Genomic DNA, 12,161 nt, shown 5'->3' with positions numbered 1-12,161 from the left:
AGTTATCCCACTTTTTTCCCCCTCTTGCTTTCGTGCACCCTGCCCCCCCTATCTCCCACATTCAGTCCCCACCCAGTTGTCCACATCTATGGGTCATTTATACATGTTCTTTGACTAGACCCTTCCCCTTCTTACCGCCTTCTCTCCCTCCCATCTCCCCCTTTGTTACTGTTAGTTTATTCCTTGTTTACATACCTCTGGTTCAATTTTGCTCATTTGTTTGTGTTGTTCATTAGTTTCCCGTAATAGGTGATAGCATAAGGTATTTTTCTTTCGGTGCCTGGCTTATTTCGCTAAGTATAATTCTCTCTAGTTCCATCCATGTTGTTGCAAATGGTAGAAGTTCCTTCTTTCAGTACTTATTCATTGTCATTTTCCCCCTTTGTACTCATGTTCTTCTTTGTCTCTCTCTGTTTCTTCATCTTCTTAAAGCAGACCCTTTAGCATTTCTTGCAATGCTGGTTTGGTGGAGATGTATTCTTTAGCCTTCTTTTGTCTTGGAAACTCCTTATTTCACCTTCCATTTTGAATGAGAGACTTGCTGGGTATAGTATTCTTGGTTGTAGGCCTTTGTTTTTCATTGCTTGGAGTATTTTTTGCCATTCCCTTCTGGCTTGTAGTGTTTCTGCTGAGAAATCTGATGAAAGCCTTTTTGGAGCTCCCTTGTATGTTATTAGTTGTTTCTCTCTTGCTGCTTTTAGGATTCTCTCTTTGCCTTTGAATGTTGCCATTTTAATTATGATGTTTCTTGAAGTGGGCCTGTTGGAGTTCATCTTTATTGGGACCCTCTGTGCTTCCTGGACTTGCGTGACTCTTTCTCTCTTCATGTTAGGGAAGTTTTCTGTCATTAGTTTTTCAAAGAGGTTTTCTATCCCTTGCTCTTCTTCTTCTCCTTCTGGAATTTCTATGATACAGATATTATTATGTTTCTTGTTGTCCTGCAGCTGTCTTAGAGCCTCTTCAGTCTTGTTCAGCCTTTTTTCATTTTGTTGCACTGTCTGGGAGTTTTTGTCTCCATTGTCTTCCAGATCGCTGATCCGATCTTCTGCTTCCTCTAGCCTGCTTTTAATTCCTTCTACTGTGTCCTTCAATTCAGAGGTCATATTCTTCATTTCCTCCTGGCTCTTATTGATAGTTTCTATGTCCTTTTTCATGCTAGTGTAATTCCCAGTAAGTTCCTTGTAGTTTTTCTGGAGTTCCTTGTAGTTTCCACTGAGCTCATTGAGCTTCTCCATAATCCATGTTTTGAATTCCATATCTGATAGTTTGCTTCCCTCTCTTTCATTTAGCACTTTTTCTGGTGATTCTACCTTTCCTTTCAATGGGGGGTTATTTCTCTGTCTCCCCATTTTTGTGACTCCTATTGTTTGTTGGTGCTTCTTAGAATGATCTGCACTTCCTGGATCTGCACCTGGTGGTGTCAGATCCTGTACAGTCTGGGCCTAGGCAGCCTGTTGGACATTTCCAGAGATCTACTGCCTTTGTCTGTCTTCTTTAGTTAATCTATTCAATCTGTGATTAGTCATCAAGCTTAAGGATCGTGGGTGTAGCAGGTTAATTCCTGTAGGCAGGGCTTTTGCTTCCCCTCAGGCTGACACCACCTGGAGGGGAATGGTCTGCCTGCAGTCCTGGGAATGAGTCATCACTGTGATTCAGTCGGCTGCTTCCCCAGGTCTCCCCTCAAAGCCACCACACCAAACTCTCCCCATGCGTCTCCAGTCCTCTCTGCCTTTTCTCTGCTTGAGCCCAGGGTTAGTGGGGGCAAAACATTTTTGTATGTTATTTGCTTAAGAGCTCTTTTTCTCCAGCTGTTTCTCTCTGGCTAGTGAGAAACCCTGTGGCTTTTTGCTTTTCTCAGCTGGATACTATTTTACTTTCCACTCTGTTGCTGTAGGCTGGGAAGCTCAGCTGGGGGTTTAGACCCTGCCCTTCTCAGGAGGAACCCCCAGCTGCTGAGCTGTTTCTCAGTCCCTTCAGCTGCCATCCGTGGGAGCCCTGCCAGCCCTTCCGCGTCTCCACACTCCCTAACCGTCACGTTGTGATGTATCGGCCTTTTCTGTCTCTCCATGGTTATAAGACCTCTCCAGCTAGTCTTCGGTTGGTTATTCCAGATGATTACTCCAAAATTAAATTGTAAATCCAGACTGGTCCTGGGAGGAGGTTAGTGTAGCTTCCACTTACTCCTCTGCCATCTTGTTTCTCCAACTAATGTCTTAGTTATGCAAATGGCTTTGGTTCTTCCAAGGCCCCAATGAGATGGGAGGGGTTTTGCCTATGACATCGTGAGAAAAGAGCATACATAGCCTATGCAAGGTTCTGTGAATGGTCAGAACCAGTTACCATGCCCACTGCATCACAGGACGCATTCAGAGATTTAAAAATAGCAGGCAGGCATTTTGGCTAGGAGAATACCATGTGGCTTTGAAAGGGAGGAGAGGACACTATGTGGCTTTGAAAAGGAAATGAAAACTCTATGCAGTTTATAAGGAGGCTGGGGACTCCACATGGCTCTGCATTAAGAGCTGGAGAGCACCACAACACAGGCAAAACCTCCCCAATCAGGTTCGAATGATTGGGAGCTGCTGATAAAACTGAATGGTTTCCTGGAATTAGGAAAATCATATTTTTGAATTTTCTAAAACAAGCCTGGTTTGGTAGGGGGAGGCAGAACTATGTGTTTGTGTGTGTTTTAAAGAAAATAAGACTTAATGACAGAAAATTTTCCAATAATCTAAATCTGTATAACCTTTAAATAAACAATTCTTTTTCTTTTCACCAAACTCTGGTATTGAGTTATGCTTCTGGTGGCGGACAATTGGGTCCTCATAACTGAAAAGCTCATGGGTTCTGTTACATTAACTGTAATTGAAAACATTTAAAAAATAGTTTAAGAAAAGTAACCTAGATTTTACAACCTAAAAAGCTAAGTATTGTTAGAACATCATCCTCTACTAGAATTCTGATTATACTATCATCCAAAAATGTAGTCTCTAGAGTAACTTTTGTGTCTCTGTAAGTGAGGAGGGTTTGAGGATTGTATAACTGCCTGTCACTCATGCTGATAATGGGGCAAGAACAATACTCAGTACATGATGGACAGTGAAGAAATGTCAACTCCTAGGGAAGCTGCAGTGTTCATTATGCAGGTGGGGAGAGGGTGGTATCAGAGAGGTAGTCTGATGCTATCCTTTATTCCCTTGATATTAGGTTAATGTGGAGAAATGCTGGAGAGAGAGGGGGGAAAGGCACAGAGAGTGGGGGAAGAAAACTCTTATTTGAATAATTTAAAGTATTATACTTGGACTTGTCCTTATGAGAGATGAGAACATTCTCTAAAGTGACTGTTGAAATAGGGACAGAAGACTTGGTACTACTGTTACAGAATGCCTGAGACGCTCCAATTGAAGCCTAGCACCCACAGGCTGTTTAGTTATGGTCCCAATTGCCCGTCGCCAGAATTATAACTCTCAATACCAGAGTTTAGTGAAAAGAAAAAGAATTGTTTATTTAACAGTTATATAGATTTAGATTATTTGCGGATTTCTGCCATTAAGTCTCATGTCCCTTAAACATCCACAAACACATATTTCTGCCTCCCCCTACCAGACCAGGTTAGTTTTAGAAAAGTTAGAGATATCATTTCCCTACTTCCTAAACACAGTTCAGCTTTACCGGTAGCTTCCAATCATTCAATTCTGATTGTGGTGCATACCAGCTTCCAATCCAGAACCATGTGAATTCCCAGCCTCCTTGTAAGCTGCATGGAATTTTCCCTTCTTAAAGCTGCATGGTGTACCCTTTTCAAACTGCATGGTGTACACTCCTTTGTAATCCGCATGGAGAACTTCTCAAAACCGCATGGTTGGTCCCCTCCTCAAAACCGCATGGTGAGTCTCGTTAAAATGTCTGCTGCTTATTTTTAAATCCCTGACTGTGTCCTGTGATGCAGTCAGCATGGTCCCCAGTTCTGACCATTCACAGAAACTCACGCAGGCTCTGTGTGCTTTTTCCATACCATCCCATGGTCCAAGACCCCTCCCATCTCCCCAGGCCTTGGATGCATCAAATCTATTTGCATAACAAAGACACTAGCCCGTAGCCTCAGGCATGTGAAGGCATCCTGAAAGCTGCTTCCTTCTCCCCATACCCCAGCCACAAGGTCTTGTAAAGTTGAGGGTTAAGATGCTGGCCTATGAATTGTGAATCTGTTACAGAAACAGGGGAGTCCAAAAATCCCCAGAGTTTGCTGCTGGGGGATGGGGAGAAGTAAGCAGCTTTTCAAATGCTTCCACATGCCTGAGGCTGGTGGCTACTGTCTTTCTTATGCAAATGGCTTTAATGCATCCAAAGCCTCAGGCAGATGGGAGGAGTCTTGAACCAGGGGACAGTATGGAAAGCACACAGAGCCTACGTAAGGTTCTGTGAATGGTCAGAACTGTTTGCAACGCCCACTGCGTCAGATGACGCAGTCAGGGATATATAAGCAGCTGCAGACATTTTAGCTCAGACTCTCTCTCAAGCTCTGGTTCAGGCTCTGGCTCTCACTGGCACTCTGAGACTCTCTCTCAGACTCTCTCAAGCACTCACTCGCGCTCGGGCTCTGGCGCTCGGGCTCTCAGACGCTTGGACTCAGACTCTCTCAGACTCTCGCTCGGGGACTCTCTCTCTCTCTCAAGCTCTCGTTCGGGCTCTGGCTCTCACTGGCACTCTGGCTCTCGCTCTGGCGCTCTGACTCGGACTCTCTCTGGCTCGCGCTCTCGCTCTGGCGCTCTGACTCGGGCTCTCACTCTAGCTCTCGGGCTCTCGCTCTCTCGCTCTCTCGTGTGCTCCCTCCACATGGCTTGGTGAAGGGGCCTCCCTCCATGTGGCTTGGAGAAGGGGTCTCCAGGCTGCGTTAAGAGGCTCTCGCCATGCGGTTTTGAGAAGGAAAGGAGATCCGCGCAGTTTGCAGGAAGAAGACAGTTTGCAAGGAGGCTGAGAATCCAGGCGGTCTTGCATTGAGAGCTGGAGGGCACCACAGCACAGAAAGGACCTCCCCAATCAGATTGAATGATTGGCAGCTGCTGGTAAAGCTGAACTGTGTTGGGAAAGTAGGGAAACGGTTTCTCTGACTTTCCCAAAACTATCCTGGTTTGGAAGTGGGGGAGGCAAGGATATGTGTTTGTGGGTATTTTAAAGAGCATAAGACTTAACAACAGAAATCCGCAAATAACTAAATCTATATAACTGTTAAATAAACAATTCTTTTTCTTTTCACCAAACTCTGGTATTGAGAGTTATAATTTTGGCGGCGGGCAATCGGGCCCCTAACTAAAGAGCCCGTGGGTTTGTTTTCAATTGGAGCAGCCCAGGGGTTCTGTAACAAATCTACCCAGGGCATTTCAGTAGTTAAGTGTTAAGTAAAATGCCAGTCAATGGGTAATTAAGAGGGCCTGAATGAATAGAGAGATCTCAGTCTGACAGCTTGAGGGTGAGGGTGCAGCTGTCTTGGCAGATGGCCAGAGGAAAGGGCTCGAAGTATAAATGTCCTCAATGACAGCATCTCATTATTTGAGATTAAAACTCTAAGAACCAAACTTTTTTGTGCCCTATTGGTGTTCCTGGTTGGTGAAAGCCTAAAGAAAAGGGGCTCTGTCTAACCCACTTGAGCCCCACACATGCACACCCCATAGAGATACCACTTTTGAGTCAGGAAATTGGGATTGGTGGGGAGACAAACTCTAATATAGTTTTCATCATCAGGCATGAAAATAAAAATAACATATTTAGTAGTTGAAGGAAAATTTTATTTCAATTTTTAAAAATAATATCAAGTCCTCAAGACATCTCTAGAATTAAGTATTTTTGTCAATTATTTAATAAGTACCTAATTTGCTCTTACTAGAGAAGAAAATTACATGCTTGTTCCTAATTTATTAAACAATATTTTGATAGCATTGACAGAACAAGTAGCAAGGTATTGACCAGTCATTTTGCTATAGGAAAACTCTAGAGAGCTCAGTTTTATTTTGCTAGGTGAAATTGAAGAGAAAAGAAGTCATTAACTCCTGTGAACTACAGTTGTAAGCTCTGATGGAAAGTCACATAAAAAGTTCATCGTCCTTTATCTAACAAAGTAGAAAAGTCCACAAACTAATTTTTTAAAGAAATGCCTAAATGAACTTCAAAACTAAAATCTGATTCTTGTTCTAAGTTTTATTGTCCTAGCTTCTGCAGGAAAATTTCATTTGGTGATAAAATCTTAGTCATTTTTTTAAAAATATGGTATTTAATAACCCAGCCATTTTTTTTGCCTTTGTAATTCATCTCTATCATCCTCTCCACACCTAAGAAGTGAGTAAATAAATGATATTTCTGGGAAATTTTTCTTAATGTTGACTTCCTTGCTGCATCCTCCTAGGAGGATAAATTTTGGAAGGAAAGAATGAGGAAAATTGGGATTAACACTAAATCCTAAAATTAACTGTTGTTTATTCAATGAATTGCTCTATCAGTTTAGTTTGGGCTGCTGTATGCCTCACTAAGCTGTTCTCTGGGTCAGGAATCTTCAGTGTGCAATGAATGAGGAGACATGATTTTTGGGAGAATTTTTGACCAAAAAGAAGGGAGAAAATTCCATCCCTTTTACTGCTGAGAACCAGGCAGAAGCATTATCTGGATACATTTGATAAAAAATGAAAGAACAATCATTAGGAAAAATATGATTTTTTTATTAAACACTTAACCAAGTACCCATAATGTGCTAAGTACTAATGCCACTAGTTGGCATTTAGATAACCGTGTTAGATTGTAACTCTGGAGTAACCAGTCATGGAGAAATGGGGAAGAAGGAGAGGGGAGGGAGAGCTAATTGCATTAGGGCGGGGAAGCTAATCGCTCTCACTTTAGGGCAAGGAACATAATCACTTTAGGGTCGAGAACATAATCGCTTTAGGGTGGCAATTTCAGGGTGGGGAAGCTAAGACTATAAAATCAGTTTCCTTTGTCTACTTGGCTGTGAGGGTGTGCCCGGCTCTGCAGACTCGTGAATAAAGGCCTCGCTTTACTGCTCAAGTCCTGTGTCCCAGTTTTTATTGTGAGCATTTCTCACAATTTGGGGGCTCGTCAGGGATCCTCCGCCTGTGTGCGGGAAGGGGCTCTGAGTCAAGGTGGGGAGACGTGTCCTACCCACGTTTGGGTGGCCCGCTTGACCCAGGGCCCACCTGCCTCAGTGTTCTGAAACGACCCGAGACTTCTTGTTGGGACAGCAGTGGATCGACGCAGGGGGGAAACAAAAGCAAACACCGCGGCAACCTCGTGCACGAGCCAAGGTAGGAAAATTGGACTTAAGTACTGCCTTGGTGGTTGGGCATCCTCGGGAAGCTGATTGTGCGTGTGGCTGGTACGAGTTGTGTGTGTGGCTGGTACGAGTGTGGAGTGCCTGTGCGTGCGGCTGGTACGAGTTGTGTGTGTGGCTGGTATGAGTGTGGAGTGCCCCTGCGCTGGGTTCATGGTCCTGTGAGGGAAACAGCCGGAGAGCCCCTCCGCTGGGTCCATTGTCCTGTGAGGAAGTTGCTGGAGTGCCCCTCTGCTGGGTCCGTTGTCCTGTGAGGGAAGCGGCCGGAGATGAACAAAGCATCTCCGTCTGTGTGCAAGTAAGCGAGTGTGGAGTGCCCCTCTGCTGGGTCCGTTCTCAATAGATCTCTGGTGAAGGAGGTTGAGAACACAACCGTATTCAGCCATGGGAATCAGCTGAGGATGGGAAATAGAAATTCTAGGCCTAGGGGTGGGGCCAAGGAAGGCCCCATAAACATCCCATCAAACAGTTCATTAGGGAGAATGTTAGAGCATTGGGGAGAGGATCCCTGGACCAAAAGTAAGGAAAAACAGACAGTGGTAAAATACTGTTGTCTCCTTTGGCCAAAGGAACCCATTAAGGGGAGATCTGTCTTCTGGCCCCAATTTGGGTCTGATGAATGTTGGGTTTGTCAAGCCCTGGTTTTTTATGTGAGTGATCAGGCATCAGCTTCTAGGGAAGAGAAAGAATATGCTCTCTTCTGGTTGCAACCTACCAGCGGGTCTACGGGCCTCTTCCCTGTAAACGAAAAGAAAAAAAAAGAAGATAAAGCCTGGGACCCTTTGTCATGTCTTCCACCACCTTATGGCCCTGGCCAGCCAGCGGTCAACTGGGTACAGGCACCACAGATGGACAGTACAGACGGAAGAGGCCAGGAACACCTAGCAGATACCCCACCAGTATCCGCCCCATGACACCTAAGGCACTGGTGGCAACTTATCTAAATTAAGAAAGAAATTGAAACAATGTAAGCAAGACCTAAAGAACTTCCCCATTCCCTCAGAGCAGCCGGTTTCCCCTTAGGGAGGTCTCCATGGGTCCAGGACATATTAGATATGTCAAATGCTCCTTCAACAAGCACTGAAGTTAGAAACTTCAAGTGCAATATGAAGCACTTGGTAGAGGACCCCCTTGGACTGGCAGAACTAGACCAGTTCCCTGGACCCAGCATATACATGTGGACAGAATTAATGTCTATACTAGACATCTTCAGTAGGAAAGAAAAGGGAGTGATCAGATGGGTTGCTATGAGGATATGGGAAAGGGAACATCCTCCCGGTCAGGGAATTGTCCCAGCCTAACAAAAGTTTCCCAGTATAGACCCTGAATGGGATAACAGGCTGGAGGATAGGGCTCAGATGAGAGACCTTAGGAGCCTCATCATCAGGGGAACCAAGGAGTCCATTCCCCAAGCACAGAATGTCTCCAAGGCATTCGAAATACAGCTCCATCAGATCCCTGCAGAAGCTCAGGGACAAAATAAGGAAATATTCTGGTCTAAATCCAGAGAATGCTGTAGGACAGGACTCTTAAAAGTCACCATTGTAACAGAAACTGGCCAAATATTTGTAAGAAATTGCAAAAAGTAAATGAATGGGCCAAATAAAGCAATTGAAAAACTCCTCAGGAAAGATCAGAAAGTGTATGTTAGAAGAGAGGAGGAGAAGCAGGAACTTCAAAAAGCTGCAGGATATCTCTGCAAATCTAGGAACTTTTAGCTGCCAGATAGTGAGTTTAAGTACAGTCCTTTACCGTGTGGAAAAGAACAAGGATTGGAAGCATGTTATGGTTAAATCTAAAGCAGTAAAGTGTATTTAGAAAGTTTGTGAATGCTGCAGAAGGCCTAAGAAAAGTTGTAATAATAAAAGGGAAAGTTATGGAAGCTTTAAACTTGGGAAAAGGAAACCTCAGCTGCTTGTGTTCTGTTTATGCTCTGAAAGGAAAAATTGAGGTTTCCCAGGGAAATTTTAAAACTTCACATAAAAAAAAGGGAACCAGGAAAGGTGTAAGGCATGTAAATGAAAAGGTTTGTTAGAAATTTACAAAGATTTTGAGAAGAAATTGTATGGTTTTAGTAATAGAAGGTATAATGCATGGAAATGCAGTTTTAAAGGACAAGGATTTTCCTTCACGCCTTTATATTTTTCTACCTACAGGAACCCTCCAGTATTTGGCATTGTAAAGAAGTAAGAAGTGACATAAGGTTCCTTTGCATAAAACTAATAAGACCAATTGCTAATGGTGGTTATGTCAGCCAAGGCTTTGACTGGGATGTCATGCCTGAAGGAGGCATGCCTAGGCTAATGAAAGCCTATAAGGGAAAGGCCTAGCACCTTGGTTGGTTGTGCGGTCCATGGCAATCTTTCTAGGGAAGAAACGAAGGTTGCTTCCCTGATAAATGGCTAGGAGGAAACTTAAGGCACAATGGAAAGCTTGAAGAACTTGTAAAAAGCATGGGTTTTACAGGCAAGGCCAGATGGCAGGTGTGTGGCTCAGCTTCTGTGCCCAGAGGGCAGACTAAAGGTAATCCTGAAGGTTCCTTGTGTGAGTTCCAGCAAAGCAGACTTAAAAGATTTATGCTATCAATGGCTGCTCTTGTTATATTTATGCAAATGAACAGGCTAAATTAAAACTGGACTTAATGCAGTCCCTTTAATAACAAGGAGGGCAATCTTAAGGAGAAAAATCGTGATTTGAGGAGAATCACAATGCTCAGTGGTAGATTATAAACTAGTGCAGCTAACTGTGTCTATAAAGTTTATTTTAATTAAAAGTTTGTTTTCATTAGAAAGTTAAACCACGTCTGTGACATTATCAATAATGCTTAATTTACAGGCAAGAAGAATGTCAAATGCCTTGCAACTGGATGTCTTGCAAATTTAAAGACTGGTTTGTGAATTGTGTTGTGTGAATTAACATGTGTGTGTTCTTTCTGTTTTCATAGGGCATAAGCCTATAATCTCACTTCCTGAATGGGTGTCTGTACATACAAGCCTCACTTAAGAAGCCCATCTGCATTGCTGCCTCCTGAGACTCATCAGTTTGGCTGAACTAAGTGGTTGGGTTGGCGAAGTATGGGTTGGCCAGTGGGCTTCACTTTAAAACTGGTCTCTTTTGCCTAAAATAACTTTAAGCAAAGAAGCTCCTCCCCCAAACTGCCAGTCTCTGCAGTGCAACCCTCTTCTAAGACTTAACCAGCCACAGGCCTTAAGTCAGGAACTCCATGTGGCTACCAAAGTTTATGGCTTAGGAGTGGATGTATCTGGCATAAATCCAGTACGGTGGCTAGGTCTTCACTTAGTGACAACTCCTCCTTCCCTAGAAAATCTAACTTCTCCCACTAGACCTCAGAAACTCCTCAGAAAAGACCCCAGAATAATCCAGCCAAGGGAAAAGTTTTTGAGGTATTAGATCTCAGACAAACCTTAAAGATAGAGACTGGGTATGGAGACCCAAATGCTTGGGTAGAATGGGTCAAATTTACCGTTAAATCCCTGAATAAAAGCAACTGTTATGCTTGTACCACAGGGAGACCCCAGGCACAGGTCGTACCATTTCCACTAGGTTGGGACTCTGACCCCTCGGGAATGGCCTGTATGCTTGCTATCAGGATGAGAATGCATGGGGAAATGAGACTTGAAGAAGCTTGTCTCTCCTCTTTCCCTCCATGAGGAGTAATGGGACTCAGTCCCTCCCTTCATACTCAGTGGGACCCATGAATTACTCTTCTTACCTCTCTAGGTGGGAAGCGAATTTGGGTACCCCTGCGGAAGAACTCCTAACATGCACTCATACCAGAAATACGAGCCACCTTCACAGTGGGGCCAGCAACTATATTCCCCTCTGAATCCCCGGAACAGATGTCTGGTGGTATTGTGGGCAGAGGAGTTTCTGGAAAATCCTACCTGACAGGTGGAGTGGAACATGTACCCTGGTCCAATTGGCTATCCCATTTTTCCTAGCATTTCCAAAACCGATCCAGACTGCCCCTGGTAGGAAAAAAAAAGGTCAGTGGCACCCGGTGAATCCTATAATCCTCATATCTATAGTGACACCATTGGAGTCCCCAGAGAAGTTCCAAATAAGTTTAAAGCTAGAAATCAGATAGCAGCAGGGTTTGAGTCAGTGCTCTTCTGTTGATTAGATAAACTATATTTATTATAACCAACAGAGGCTGGTTTGGCTCAGTGGATTGAGCGTCGGCCTGCGAGCTAAGTGTCGCTGGTTCGATCTTCCAGTCAGGGCACATCAGAGAAGGAAAACTCTGACTCCAAAAAACCTCCACTACCTTGCGGCATACCTCTTCAGGGGAAAGGCTAAGGGAGTAAACCCTGACAGAAAATCCGGAGCCGGAGTCCCTAAGGCGGTTTGACGTTGTAGTCAACACCGGCAACTCCTGCGGTGCACCTGAAACCAAGCTGTATTGACTCCGTCTTTCCCTTGGACCCTTCAGCTGCGAAGAGAGGGGGGGTCTGCTGCATGGGCAACAGCAGACCCTCCATATCACCCTGCCCAGGCTCTGTAGCTTCAGCTTCACTGGAGAGGACACTCCAGCGTCATCGCAAGATGTCGATTCAACATGGGAGGAGACAGATACCGTGTCACTCCTGAGTCGGACTGCACAACCATTCTCAGCGGTGCAGATAGACTCTGAAGAAGCTACACCATCATCTCTCGAGATGGATGGCTGCCGAAACTATAGAAGGAATCGCTCAACAATTAGATGCCACCAGTTGAGTGGTTTGGGAGAACTGGATGGCACTGGATATAATGTTGGCAGAAAAAGGAGGTGTATGTGTAATGCTTGGTGCAGTGTTGCACCTTT

Source organism: Furipterus horrens, unplaced genomic scaffold, assembly GCF_987537825.1.
Source record: "Furipterus horrens unplaced genomic scaffold, mFurHor1.1.pri manual_scaffold_9, whole genome shotgun sequence".
NCBI classification, from domain to species: domain Eukaryota; kingdom Metazoa; phylum Chordata; class Mammalia; order Chiroptera; family Furipteridae; genus Furipterus; species Furipterus horrens.
Note: the sequence above shows the minus strand (reverse complement) of the source record.